At 36.9% G+C, this 15,703-nt stretch overlaps 1 protein-coding gene across 2 annotated transcripts in view; it reads left to right on the top strand.

The window, feature by feature from the left end:
- Window positions 1-15,703, top strand: part of CDH18 (cadherin 18) — a 464,051-nt gene that overhangs the window by 109,144 nt on the left and 339,204 nt on the right. For both annotated transcript variants that reach the window (XM_032183266.1, XM_032183265.1), the window contains exon 2: window positions 4,187-4,272. The gene's annotated coding sequence lies outside the window, so the exon portion shown is untranslated. The remainder of the gene's footprint in view (window positions 1-4,186; window positions 4,273-15,703) is intronic.

Raw genomic sequence — 15,703 nt, 5'->3', positions numbered from 1 at the left:
CGGGAATGACAGGTACCGAGTCATGCTACAACTTATAGTCACCCATGCTCTGGAACTAGCACTGTAAGAAATGTGTCCCTAAGTTTAACTGTGTCATTAGTTTGCTATCGTTAAGTAAATTAATGAAATTAATTTAAAGTGTGGTGGGTTTTATCCTAGAAATGTTGTAATGTCATGTCCTTCCCAGAGAATTATAATGGCCTTAATTAAAAGTATTGGGTAAAAAGTGTCCAGAAAAATTAAATCTTGACAGCATGCCTGTTTTAGATATCAGTTGCCTTGCAGTTTATTTGGGTATGAGGAAGTATTTGTTGTTTGTTGGAAACATTTACAAATGTAAGAATGAAATGTCGTTTAAGCTATTCTAGAAGAACCAGAGTTCTTCAGCAAGCAATATTAATATACTCTTTCTTCTAGAAACAAAGGGTAGGAATCAATTACAACATTCTGGAGCTTTGGAAATTGAAGGATTTTGAGTGGCATCATATTCCTTAATGTCGAGTTCAGGTCTGCTTAACAATGAACAACTTATAATGGAAAAATGAAGAAAAAATGATGCTGGTAGCCTAAAGCAACATGAATCTCATTTTTTCTTGAAATATTTTAATATTAATTTTGCACTGTGACATGAACCCAAACACATCCATTTTTCTGTGAGTTGATTAATATTCATGCTTGTTATCTACTTCATATAAAAACGCAGAAAAAACATGGCAGGTAAGAAAAAGCGCATATATTTGGCAGATTTGCACAGCTATGTTTATATTCTTCATACTTCTTCAGCTTAAAATCTTCCACAGATTTGTGAGTTTAGACAGGATATAGTTTGGGAGATAATCCCATAAATTCATTTAGGCTCAGTAAGTGTGCCTAAGAACTCTGCCTTTCCTTGCCTTGGTTAGCACATGGTTTTGATTTATTTTTTTTTAATTTTATTATTATTATTTGAAACAGTTGTTTAAATGGGTTTTCATTCACTTTTATTCTTGTCTTGTTTTTAATCAAACCAAATTTTTTACTTTTAAGATGCATTTTTTGATTATTTAGAGAATTAAATAATGCTAAAGACAATTATATAACAGTCTCTACATTGTTGCTGGAGCTTTTTCTTATTCTTTGCAAGTGGTTGAAAATCAAGAATTTAGGAGCAGAATTATTTAGTTTATAGTCTCCAGAAAGTGAACTTTTTCAATTATATTTTGCACTGAGACTAAGTAATAGATTACACGTAAACCAAATGTAAGCTGAAAACTTTAGTCATCATCACTGTTGGCTGGAATACTAAGAGAAAAATCCTTGTTTTAGAGCTCTATCTTCTCGTTTCCCTACTATTACAACAGCAAGAAGCTTTCATTCAGTTACTCTGAGACAAACATAAATGTGTGCTAGTAGCCCACATTCTTGTATTTTTAAACAAATTGAGCTTTAGTGAAGAAGTTGGTGACATGAGTAAATCCTTAAAATGCCAAGATAATGAAAGTATTAGTAAAATGTGCTCCCCGTCTGATGGACTTTATTCTGTGTCTTTTTTATTTTCTAAATGTATAAGTTTAATCAATGTACCTTTGTTTGTAGTAATGTTTTTTACCTTAGGAGCTATCAGTTGGCATTAACAAAACACAGTGGAAATTTTGTAAGGAAGATACTGTCATTTTTTTTTTTTTTTTTTCCTGAAACCCTCTGCAAATATGATTTCTGAGAATTCAGTCTCTACCTTAGAGATAAGATTTGAACTCATGTTTCCATACTTCATAACACAACATTGCTGACCCAGTTCTACACTTCATGAATAACTTTTTTTTTTTTTTTCTTTGGTACAGGATTTGTGGCAGGAATTTTCCTTAAAGAAGCTAGGTCTCTAGATAGCACTAAAATTCAGGTTATGTGAATAACAGAGTACAAACTGATCAGTGGTTCTTTACAACCACTGTAGTAGAGTATATTCATGTAGTGCAATAGTGCACTACAGGAAAAAACAACTGAGGAAAAAAAACTGTCAGTTTGCAAGACCAAAATCTTCCTAGTAGGAAGTATGGACCTTTAAGTATCTAGACCAAATCTGTTATTCCCCCCCCCCAATCTGATATCATAAAAATAAAGTAAATTGTTACATGTTTGACAAATATGGATACATGTGGTACTGAAATTGTGATTCTTAAGGTACAGTAAAAGAAGAAAACATCCAAATTGTCTGACTGATAGAATCAGATGTCTTCTCAAGTCTCTGAAAGCACCATAAAATCAATAAATCTGATTAAATGCTCCACTTAATCTATCAATACAAAGGTGTAGTAACTTGTGTGAGAGGGCTACAGATGACTTAAATGTTGTTTCATGGAACAAGGCTTCTACTTAATGTATCTCAAAAAGAAAAATATTAATATGAAAGAAAGGAACTCTTGTGGACAGTTTCCAGCTAAATGTTGATTAAAACACCTGTCATTCAAGTAAGAGTTTTCCTTGTTTTTCAGTTATATTTTCAAAGTACCATGAAAATTTTATGGCACCCAGATTGAAACAGCTATTGGATGAAGAGAAGCTTCTGCTTTGGCCTTTTAAGTCTCAAAAATTGCCATGCAAAGAACCAATCTGACAAATAGTACAAGACTCTGTTATATCATCAGTTAAACTAACACAAAACCCTTAAGTAAAAGCCACTTTGACTTTTTTTTTTTCTGTGTTGTTATAAATAAAGTTTTTACCTTAATGGTAGCAGTGCAGTTACTTTAATTCACTAAACTTGAAATACGCAGCCTCCTAGCTCAGCCATATGTGATCATATAATCATGCCACTTCTTGCATGTTATGCTGGATGCTTTTTTTTTTTTTTAAAAAAAAAAAAAAAAAAACAACTTTGTGGGCTTTTGTGTATTCAAACTAGTGTGTGAGAGATTGTGTGCATTTGCGTTTGTTTGTATTTTTCTAGGGTGAAAAAAAAATAAATGAGGTCTTTAGAACTGGGTATTGTTAGAAATGAGGGTGACTTCTTTCTAACTTGCTACATTGCTGGCTGGTGGGTATGGAAATAAGCTCCAATTAAATCTTCAGTTGTTTTTCTTTTCTGTTTTAGATTTGTCTACTTTTTTTACTTTGATTTGAATACCAACATCATTTTTTATTTCTACATTGTATAAAGGTTCCATAAGACATAATCATCTTCCAGAACTGGGTTCATTTATTTTTATCCTTTAAAATAATTTGATTGCATTGGTACATATGTTTAAAGCAATTTAAGATAGTAATTTCTTAGCAGAGGTTACGAATTGCTTTGTAAAGTGAAACAGAGAAGTTCAATACCACAGAAACTAAAAATGAAAAGGGCAATTGGTTTCTACATGTCTGTTATTTTCCTTTAAGACAAGTTAATAAATAGGTCACTTCTTAATAAAAGGAACTTCTTAATTTTTTAAGAGGTCAGATAAACCATGTTTTCTATTTCCAACTAATATATTGAAAAAATGATGCTCACAAGTAATAAGCATTTTTTTGTAGAAAACCTTATGATGTTCTAACAATAATAACGTTAACTATAGCGAGTTGTCCCTAAATTCTCTTTACAGCCTGGACTGCTACACTGCTTATACACTCCATGTCCACTTCTAAAAATGTCTAATGCACCTTGGGGCTATGCCTTTTGAATTTTTAGGTAATTTATTAGAGAAAAACATGAGTCTTTTTTTTCTTAATTCTCCTAGGGAAATCACACATGATTATACACAGGGTGGAAGGAATGACAATTCAATAGCCACTCTTCACACACTTCACATATCGTTATAATATTGTTCTTTCAGTAGAATCTAAATGAGTAGACTTTTTTTAGACTCTTGAAAGTTTGTGGTAAATTATGTTGACACATTTTATTTTAGGAATTTGTGAAATCAGAGTTGTATACACATCTGTTGAAAATCTGCTAAGGATTGCCTGATAGGAAGTTTATTTTTATGTAGTGCCCTATTTATGAGCTTCCTTGTGAATTGGATTTTAAGAGAATGTCTCCCTGCACAGATGACATTCAGTTTTCTAATTCTCTTTTAATAAGGCAATCCTTTTCTGAGATTTACTTGCTTAAGATAATGAGGTAGGATTACAAAGGAATTAACAGAAATGCTATTACCTTTTTCTTCTTTGGATGTATCCTTATGCTTTCAGTTTGAAAACAAGCTGAGATTAGATTTATTTTTCCTAGGCTACACAACAAATTCAAGACCAGAAGACAAAAAGGCAGTGGATGTAGTAATTCTCTGGAAAAATTAAGACACCGATGTCTTTGAGGTATGTTTGTTTTAGAAATGCTTTTAATTGCTTGTTCATCTTGCTTCTGTGTATAAGAGTACTGGTAAGTAATTTGAACATTAGTGATTTCCTCGCATCTCCAGATGTAGCTTGATCTGAAAGGAAACTCCAAAATACACTATTTTTGGATAACTATGGAGAAATATTTAGTTGCAAATTTTTCTTTTATCAGATACTATCTTTCTATCTAGGAAATGAGATAGAACCTGCGGGTTGTTTGGATTGCGATTGACTATATTCTTTCTGATTTCACAGTTAGCAGCTTTTTTCCTGTGCCGTAGTTACTGTGAAAAATCTCCAAATAAGTGTTGTGGAAAAAACTATATGCTCTTTCCATTTTGTATGCAATATGGATTGAGGTGATCTAAGTAGGTACAAGAAACGCTTCTGTCAGCTAAATGCAATGAAAAGTGTGATATAGAAATAAATTACAAATAACTCAATAGGGGAGACAATGAAATCAGCAGTATGTAGACTGAGTAATAGAGGATATACTAAGAAAATTCATCATTGTCTTTCTGCAAGTTCAAAGCCATCTGATTTAATTCATCAATTACAAGAATTCTTAGGAGTCAGTAAGTTGGATTCCACATTTGTAAATGTACCACCAAAGCCTGGGGAGCACTAAATAAATGGATCTGATGCTAATTTCATTTTAGGTCTACTTATCTTACCTTGTTCAGGAGCTTTAACCGAAATAAAGACAAGAGAAATAACGTTCTTCATACAGCCAAAAATGCTGTTGCTCAGAAAGAATTATTTTGATTACGTTCAGGAAATATTTATATCTAGATTAACTTTTCTGGAATCCTTTTCAATTGTAGTTTTTGCTTTGCTTCAATACATTTAGTTTCAAAGGACAACTTTTTCTCTTAAAGGAGACATTTTTCCACAACTGTAACATTGAGCTGTTTTTGATTCCTTCAATATCACATGAATGTTGTTTCTTTTTACTGAAGGTGTATTTCTCTATCATAGACTGTGTCTTGTCCACGTTTCTGTCAGATCTGTGCAGTTTTAATTTTTCACTTGACTGAAGGACCACATGGCTACATCACTAACCAAAACTTCCATCTCATGGACTACTAAATGATACAAGCCTCTACTATGATGCATATGTTTTGGCTAAAAATAGTTTTTCTGCTTAAAAAAAATAAATAAAAAACTTAGTTTCCTCTTCCCTCAATGGCCTTATTTCAGCCTCCTTTAAAAACTACCTACCTGTCTGAGGCAGTTGATCGCTAGGCTCCTTTTTTTTTTTTGCTTTGCTTTTTAGGTGCTCCTTAACAGGTTTGTAGTCTTTGGAGACTATGAGTTCTCTAAGCTATCTCAGTATAGTATTATTTACAACAAATATATTCACAGCTTTTTTTTTTTTTCCTCCAGACACTTATAACCACAAGTACCCCTCTTTTTATGCAAATCGTATTTCATTAGAGAAGCAGTATTTGAAGTTCTGTAATAAATGACCAAAGAGAAATCAACAAATGTATTTTCATATGTGTAACATTCTCTAATATTCTAATATTCTCTTATTTGGAAGCACAACTAAATTTTATATCAGAAAAAAAGTGTTTTAAATCGGTTTTGAACTTCAGATGAGTCTCTACATATATGCCAGTGACATTTCAGAACAATGCTTTTTGATAAATGAAAAATCTGTGTTGTCTTTTTGTGACACCCATTGAGATATATACTTGTTTCTCAGGGCACAATTTGTCTCACAGATTGTTTGATTTGTAGTTTAAGTACAGAAGCTCATAGTATCAGTGTTAAATATATGTAGCTTTCAGAAGCATGGTAAGGCAATATTTTTATATTAAATCATTTAAATACTTTAAATCAAAAGAACCCTGTTCTACTTGCTCCGCTGAAGTGAGACAGTAAGTACAATATTTAAGTGTTTGATCTATATACATTTGAAGGTGATATATTTCTGTCTAGCTTTGTTCCTCAACATCCCCTTACAGTTTGGGCTATTAGTTTTTAAGCCTTTATACAAATCTTAATTTTCAGTTGTGGACAGAGAATTAATTGTAAGGCACCAGGCAAATGATATATAATCTGAGGGAGAACAAAACCAAAACACATCTGCCCTTTCTCATTCAATATGCTGGAGTACTCAATCATGTTCAGTTAAACGTTTCTGTCATTTTGTAGAGTTATGCGATGGCCAGGTTACCTTGTGATTTCAAATGGACTTCAAGTGGTTTATTTAATCTGCAGTTCAATGTTCTAGACCCTTGAAAGTACCGTGTTACGGTCAGGTTACCCAAGTGAATTTGAATTTCTTGATAATGGTAATTTCCATGGTGAAGATAGTCCTTTTGTCCTCGGAGAGGACTATGACTTTCCCATGTAAGAGCCTTTGTGTTATATAGTAATTGTGGTAAGAGAGACTGTACTTCTGTAGCTATTTATTTATTTATGTATTTATTTTTTCTGTGGGTATGCATGTACTTCATCAGAGTCTTCAAATTAGACCTTTAAAAAAAGATGTTCATAGTTATTCGAAGTTCTCATTTAATAGAGATTGCATAGGCCTTCTTTAGCAAACAGCACAAAGAACTAAAGTAGTTCATACTGATGCTCTTAGAACAGCCTTCTGTAATCATTTGATACACCTTATTGAAATGAATTGAAACTTTCAAATGCGGTTAAGAATTTCTTACACTTAATCAACCTGAGGTATGTTACTGTTGCCTTACAAAGGCTCTGTACTGGCTGTTGACTGAAACTTTTTTTGTGTAGCTAATAAGTTTATTCCATGTGTAATACTCTAAATCATGTTTTCCTGTCCAAGAGTGTCCCAGACACTCAGAAACGGGTGTCTGTTTCAGAGAACATAATATGAAAACTGGATTTCAGAGAGTCTCTGAATGCTTAGGCTCCTGTTTGTGAGATGATTTTTGACAATTGATGTTACTGACAATTACTGCTACATTTTTCTGCTTTATCAATTATAAGTAATTGATAAAGTTAGTAATTTATTAGTTGATAAAATTAGTAATTTACTAATAATTGATAAAGCAGAAAAATGACTGTTACAGTAATTTCTAAGAATTGAAATAATACTTGAAAAAAACTATTTTCAAAATTTACATTTGTGGCTTAAAAAACAAGTGTAAACAGATGAACCGTTAGCTATGAAAGGATTTGACTACACTAGAGCTAATGATGTAAAAGGCAGAAGCAGATGATGAGAAATTATCAACCTGTATGACTTAGAAAACAAAAATGATTTGGGGATCACTTCAGGCTGATTATGTTGATCAGGAAACTTTATCTTAATTGCATAACAACTAGAATACAGAACTCGTATTGTAAAACAGTAGATATTCAAGCACGTAATGCAAATATGTTAGGAGGATTTTGAGATAAACTTATAAACATAAGATCAAAACATCAGTCATTGTTGTGCCCCATTTTGGCTAGAAGCTGATTTAGTTGAAATCTGACATTTTTTTATGCAACCAGTGTTGTTTTGTTTTGTTTTGTTTTTTAAAGCACACAAGAATTTTGTATGCATCTTCCTGTTTTTTTTTTTTTTTTTTTTTTTTTTTTTTTTTTTTTTCCACATAAGCTGTATGATCACTTCAAGGGCAATAAGAAAAACTTCTGACTGCTCATCAGATTTTTCTGTATGAATTTGGTGGCTCATCTTTCCTAGTCTGAGGCTGCAGCAGTACACTGACAGAGTTGCATGTGAAATGTAGCAGTTGGAGGATCCAGAAGTTTTAAAAGCACTGAGTTTATTACTTCAGGAGACTGCAGTGACAGATCCCACTGATGGAAGTGACTGAGCTGCCAGCCTTGCAATGCAGAGGCTGGGAGGCATCTCCTCGTGCAGGGGCAGCAGGGATGCCCCACACTGGGGCCAAGGCAGCTCTAGGATATGAGGGAAGGTCCCACAGAGGAGCCCCATGTGCAGGGGCTCCATGGCCCAGCATGGGGCCTCTGATGCTCAGCGTTGTGGCGCAGGCCATGGTGTGTGTTCAGCTGCAGAAGCCATCCTGTTTTGAGCAGCAGCTGAGGGAAACGTGGTTTTGCTTCTTGCGTGCAAAACATGCATTCGATGCAATCCAATCAGCGGGGGTCAGTCACCTCTTACTCTGGAGTTTGATTACAATTGGCTAACTCTAGGGCCTGCTAACCTGCTGTTTGTATTTGCATGGCATTTGATTTTCTTTATATGAATATTCAAAATCTAACAGATCCAGAAGGACACTGCAATTCAGATGTTTGTTGCCAGTTTTCCCTGGGTCTGTATCACTCAATGTTGTCAGTTTTTTAACCTCTCCAGTGGAATTCCAGGAAGAGAACAATTTATTTTTTCCTGTTGGAACACATGGGGATGCAGCTTAACATATTTCACTAACACAGCACTTGAAAAAGAGGACTTAACAAATGCACAAGTGCCAGCTTTCACACAATATTTTATTACTTGTGTTCTGCTAATCCTGTTAGTTTGCTATCAATATGAATTATTTTTCCAAGCAAGTGTTGGATTATCTTTGATCTTTTATTCCTGCTTCTTCCTGGTTTTTATTTTCACACAATATTTATGAAACAGATAAATAGTGCAGTGTAACTCATTCAAAACATTCATGAAGAAAGAATACCTTTTCAGAAGGAGAGAGAATGGTTATTTTTCTCACAGTGAAATGAGATTATTTTAAAAAGACAGTTCAAAGGATTCAAGTTCAAATGGAATAGTGTTTAAATTAACCTGCAAGGCTGTCTGAATGGAAATAGGGAATTTTATTTCTTCCAAATACTCTAAATTTACAGCGCCTGGGTCTGGCCCACACTCAGTGGAATTTTTCTGCTTACTTTTAATGGATCTATTTTCAAATGCTGAAGAAGATCAGTGCCAGCTCTTCAGACAACATTCTACCCATCTATAGATAGCACACAATTATCTTGAGGGGAAAAGGGGAAAACCAGGAAGGAAACACATGCAATACACAGACCACATCTCTATTTTCTGTATTCTGTGTCAATTTTAATGGGCCTGTAATTAGGTCACAGGATTGATTGATATCAGCACTTAGCTTCTTAGGTGACATCACCCTTTCCTTCATTCCTTAACAGGGATTAAGTTGTTCACACAGAAGATTTTACTTCCTGGACAGAGGAAAAAAAACTAATTTTACCAGTTCTAGACTTGACACTGGCTGAATTATTTACCAATACAGCAATGAAATGGAGACAACAGGAAGGAGCAGCACAGGGTGCATGGAGAAAGAACAGATATCCTTGTAACCCATGTGTGTGAAAGAGTTTGGTTTAAAGAAGCAATGACAGTGTGAGAAACACTCCATAGCCAATAACTTAGGCTCAGGCAAGGATCTCAGTGAAGTAGTAATTTATTCACGATTGCAATGGCGGGCGCCCCACAAGCAGGAGAGAGCGCATCTACTAGTTCCAAAACACAGTTTATATACCTTTTGATGGCAGGACCCTCCCCTGTTTCCCCACTGAGTGGGTAATCCAGGTTCACAATCTATCTGATGCTTCACAAACAATGCATAGCCTTCAGTTGCCGGCCTGTTAAATTTCAAATTTCTTTTGACATTTTTACTGCTTGAAGTGGTAATGTTTCTTCACTTATCTGACTTGACTTGACACCGTGATTTTCACCTAATTGTCCTAAGGAGTCTGGTTGTCTGCATTTTACAAGGTCGCCTGCTAAACTTTCTTATCACTGTAAGCATATCTCAGTACCACATTCCCTCCTTCTAAACAATGTAACTGTGCAAAAACAACATTTCTATTCCCACACAGTACAAGGCTGAGATGGGAACAGCTGTAAGTGTAATGATGGTGCATTTCAAATTCTCAGGCAGAAAAATTAATGTGGAATACGTGGGGGTGGGACAACTAAAAACTCCAGATGAAGTAAGGAGACTATTATAATGCCTGGCCAAATGCACAGAGATCTTGGCATGTGAGGAAAGCAGTGAGAGCCCAAAGATCATACCTTTCAAAGAGATTATCAGATGGGAAGGGAAGATGAGAAGAGTGCCTTATACATATTTCTATACGTAGAAAGCCCATAAATGCAGCCAAGGACACAGTTTAGAATGGTGTTCATTCATTCAGAAACAGCTGTCATGTTTCAGACTGAACAGCAAGGTTATTTCCGAGGAAAGCTGTACAACCCAACAATAACCTTTGACTCAGCTTTATAAAATGTATTACAAGTGAGTTGCTGTAGTGTGCAATTGAATCACCTTGTTGCTGTTATTACTTTTTATTGCTTTGTTCTCAGGGAGCCCTCCCCCCCTTTTTTAAGGCTACTTTTCACACCTTATTTTACTTTTTGGAGATATTATTTGCACAACACTGATTTTAATTTAAAAGATGTAATACTTGAAAGAAAAAGAAACCAAAAAAAAGAAAAAAAAAAAAAGGAAGACCTTTTCCAGAAAGCTAAGACACTGTGATACATAGACCTCATCCTCAAAACATGGCTTTCAGGATGTTAGGATTATTTGTGGCTAAAAGGAAAATAAACTGCTCATGCCTAGCTTCTCATGCCTAGCAGGTTTAGGTATATTTGTGGTTGAGAGGCTAATGGCACCTTTAAGCTGATTTTTGCTAAAGAGTGGGTTGGAAGGGCTGGCTGGGTCAGACATAGCTGTAAGAATGACATGAGTAGGCTGCAGCAGCACAATGAATGCCTGTCTGTGAGAACAGAAAAAAAAAAAAAAAAAAAAAAAAAGAAAAGAAAAAAAGTTGTGTGGTGGATAACACTGGTGTAAGAGTCTAGCCTCAGAGATATCTGTTAAAATGTAGAGTTACAGCTTAATTCACATATGTGACTGTGAGAAACACTCCGTAGCCAATAACTTAGGCTCAGGCAAGGATCTCAGTGAAGTAGTAATTTATTCGCGATTGCAATGGCGGGCGCCCCACAAGCAGGAGAGAGCGCATCTACTAGTTCCAAAACACAGTTTATATACCTTTTGATGGCAGGACCCTCCCCTGTTTCCCCACTGAGTGGGTAATCCAGATTCACAGTCTATCTGATGCTTCACAAACAATGCATGGCCTTCAGTCGCTGGCCTGTTAAATTTCAAATTTCTTTTGACATTTTTACTGCTTGAAGTGGTAATGTTTCTTCACTTATCTGACTTGACTTGACACCGTGATTTTCACCTAATTGTCCTAAGGAGTCTGATTGTCTGCATTTTACAAGGTCGCCTGCTAAACTTTCTTATCACTGTAAGCATATCTCAGTACCACATTCCCTCCTTCTAAACAATGTAACTCTGCAAAAACAACATTTCTATTCCCACAATTCCCCCCTTTTCTTTTTTTATAAACTGTTGATTTTTGCAAAAACTCTTTTTATTTTTATTTATTTATTTATTTTAAGTGTAATTTGGTAAATATCTTCCTCTTCTTCACTTTCTTTGCTCTCCATTTCCTCTAATATCATTTTATCTGAGTAGGGTGGTGGATCTATGGTCATTTGTTTCAATAATGTGGTTTCAATTAACCGCTGGACAAGTCCCCTTACACAGGGGATAACGCAACAGCCAATAGCTGTCAAAACTCCTGCTACTATAATCAAGGATGTAAATATGGACATTACCATCCCTTTCCATTTACCAAACCAAGATTTCAACCATCCTGTGATGGAAGTGTCTGCTCCCGAATTTTCTGCCAAGTCATTGGCAAGGGTGGTAAGCCCTTGCAATGCTCTTGTTACTGTGCCATCCGGGGCAGTATTGTTACGGATAAAAGTACAACGGTTGCCCAGCATCACGCATACACCACCCTTCTCCACGAGCATCATATCTAATGCTATCCTGTTTTCCCAAGCCATTTTGCTGATGGCATCTAGTTGTTCAGCGATTCCTCTCATCGCATCCTTGGTATAATTGATGAATCTCTGCTGATTATAATAGAAATAATTAATCCAATCCACATTTTTATTGATTGTTACCCACCAGAACAGTAACTCAAACCCTGCAGCAATTTAATTTCTGGCTTTATGTTCATCCGGAACTCCTCTAGGTACCCCAATAGAATCTATGTATACTCTATCATCAAATGATACTCCTAAGCCTCCTTTACTTCTTCTGGGTATTTGTGATGTTTCTCTTTCAAATGCCAGGGTGAAGGGTATAGCTGATTGAACAAGTGCACAAGTGCCTTCCCAATTAGATGGTAGGGTGGACCGTAAGATCTTCCCTCCACTGTACCACCAGAGATCTGCCCTGGGGATCTCTAGTCTTGAGCAGTTTCCCATCAAGTCCTTGGTAGCACAAGGCAAATTCTCCCAGATGCCAGGTAGCACTCACACCCTGCCGTGAGAGGCAAGCTGTATGGTTACCTATAGCTGTAGAGAATGCAGGGGGAACTGTGATATTGTTATCATGCAAGAAACAGCAAAGAGAGACTTACAGGCCTCATTTCCCCAGGCAGTCTTTTCTTGGTACAATGCAATCATACATCGCATCCCTTGGGAGTCTTTGGTCCACCCCCATGGGAAGGGCACTATCTGGGCAATCGGTCATCCCGAGGCACAAGCATAGCAGTAGCTACAGTTGAGACTCTGGACAGTATATTTGACCCATTCTATCCAGGCATTCACATCCCCATACCCTGTTTGAATCTCAAATGTTTGAACTGCCACATTTCAGAGGGCCTCCTGTTTACTCTCCTGTTTTCTCCTTGAGTTTCTCCATTTCTCTGATGGCAATAGAGGATTGTTTCCATACAGCTATTCTCAATCTGGCTGTTGTGTCTCTCCCAGTTATTTGTTCTTTCTGCTCAATTGTCATTGGGCATTTAAATCTCCACAAGCTAACACCTCACAAGCATCAAACGTGACGGCTTGTGGTACATAACCCTCTGTCACAGTCACCCATATTTTGATGGGGTATCCCGTTTTTGCTATTATCTGGTCATGCCTTTTCCAAGTTACCAATTGACCGAGGCCTTCTCTGAGGCCTAGAATCACTAAAAACAAAATTAGTAATCAATTTTTCCCTGTCATTATTTTTAAACCTTAGGTTTCCAAATAATTATCGATACAAAAATAAGGTGTACACTACTACTATAACAACCCCCCCCTTGGGAGCACTGCAGTTCGCTATAGGTCTGTCCTTTCTCTCAATCACAAGTCACACTCGTTAGTTACCTGTGAAAATAAAAGGTTAGTTTACAATTGTAAGCTCTTATCCTGCTCAGAGTCCACTACGAGATTTTTCTCTTCAATTTCAACTTCCAACAAGTCTTTTGTAGGAACAGCTTCCCAGGTACTAGTGTCGACAGATGCCTTCACTCAAGTATAGTGAGTCCAACCTTTTTCCGCAGTTCTTACGGCTGTTTCAGTGGTCAGTAATTGTCCTTCCCATTCAGGCCGGAGTTGACTCTTTCCAGGTCCGAATCAGGACCCAGTTTCCTGGATGATGGTGGTGAATGGGGAATTCCAAAGGTGGGGTTTGAGCCAACAACCCACAGGTCCTGAGAGATGACAAAGAAGAAGACAACCCCAGAATACAGTTCTTAAGGAAACTCTCTTGTTTTGAATTGTGGTATCTCATCCCTTCTGCCCAGATAGGGCAATCTGAACAGCATCTCATATGGTGAAATTCCTATATCCTTTCTTGGTGCTGTTTAAACCTGTAGGAGTAAGCATTTTACCAAAGGAAGTTGGGTTTCTAACACTAGTTTAGTTAATTGCTTCTTTAATGTCTGATTCATTCGCTCCACCTTCCCAGAAGAGGAGGGGTGCCAGGGGCTGTGAAAATCCCACTCAATCTCTAAGGCCTGCTTTAACCCTTGCAGGAAAGCTTACACCCATCTAGTCACGTGGTCAATTAGGACAAACAAGTAACTCAGTAAAGTTTACCTGTATACTTTGGAAAGGTCAAACCCCTGGCTCCCGTCCCCCTCTAGATGGGTTACAGAACACTTTTTTATTTACCTTTTGACATATGGTACATCCTCTGCATATGTGCTTCCCTAAAGTGTATATTCCTACACAGACATACTTTCTTAGCACAATATCACACATTGCTTGCACCTCCCAATGACTCTTTTGATGTAAAACAGTTAATATTTGCCTCATTATCACTTTATTCAGCATTTCTCTCCCATCAGGGAGTATCTGTTTTCCTTCAGACTTCATGGCTCCTGATTCCTTAAAAAAAATCATTCTTTTAAAACTTTTTAGTTCTTTCTTAATTTTCAACAATTCCCTGAATCCTCTCTGGATTTATTCTTCATTTTCCCTCAGACATTAGATGCCTTAAATACCTGACTTCTCTTTCTCCATATTGTAACTTTTTTTTTTTTTTTTTTTTAATACTCTCAAGCCCTGCTTTCCCAGAAAGTTGAATAGCTTGTTAGTAGCTTTCTTCACAACTCTTTTCTCCTGTCCTGACAATAGAAAATGATCCACATATTTGTAACATTAATACCTCCTTGGGAGGTTGTAATTGCTCCAAAATCTTTTTTAAAACTTACCCATATAGATAGGTGGCCCTGTAAACCCCCCAAGGTAAAATTGTCCACCTATATTGTTGCTTCCGCCCCCATTTCAGGGTCTTTCCAGTCAGAGGTGAATATACATTTGCTCTCAGGGCCTGAGAGCACTCCATTAATTACACTGTTATTCCAGTCTAATAATTTACTAGTTGAATGCCCAATTTAATCATCAAATCCCTTCCCAACAGATTAGTCCTTGCCTTGGGTACATACAATAATTACCCAGTGATCATTTTATCCCCTAGTCTCAGCTTGGTATCCCCCCCAAAGTGGCACTGTTATCCCAGCCCCACTTTTTAGGGTTTCATTAGTTAATTTAATCCCTGATACTTTACAAGTCAGTAATGACCTAGCTGTTCCCCAGTGTATTGGGTTTGATGGCAAGGTTCGGGGGCTGTGAGTAGGGGGGTGGGAAACTGCAGTGGCAGCCCCCGTGAGAAAAAAAAAACCGGAAGCCTCCCCGTGGCAGATAAGGGACAATTTCATCTGGCCCTAAGGGGCCCACTGCTGCCCAGAGCCAAGCCATGAACAATACAGTCCGTGCCTCTGTGAGAGCACATCCACGAAAACAAACAAACAAAGAAACAAACAAAAACCTGCTTCTCAACAGCAGTTGAGAGAGCGAGAAACCCCCCCGCAGACACCAAAGTCAGTGCAGAAGGAGGGGGAGGAGGCGCTCCAGGCGCTGGAGCCGAAACCCCCCTGCGGCCGCTGGAGAGGCCCCTGGTGGAGCAGGCTGTTCCCCCCTCCCGGATGCTTGGGAAACTGAACAAACACCACAGCAAATATGCAAATATACCAAAACTTCTAGACTGTTACTTAGATAATGCCTACATCCTCTTTCCCTGCTCATTCAACTTCAAACAGCTCTGTTAAATATTACATGCCACACCTTTAACAC

This window comes from Aythya fuligula, chromosome 2 (assembly GCF_009819795.1).
Source record: "Aythya fuligula isolate bAytFul2 chromosome 2, bAytFul2.pri, whole genome shotgun sequence".
NCBI classification, from domain to species: domain Eukaryota; kingdom Metazoa; phylum Chordata; class Aves; order Anseriformes; family Anatidae; genus Aythya; species Aythya fuligula.
This window is presented reverse-complemented; position numbering and strand designations above follow the sequence as displayed.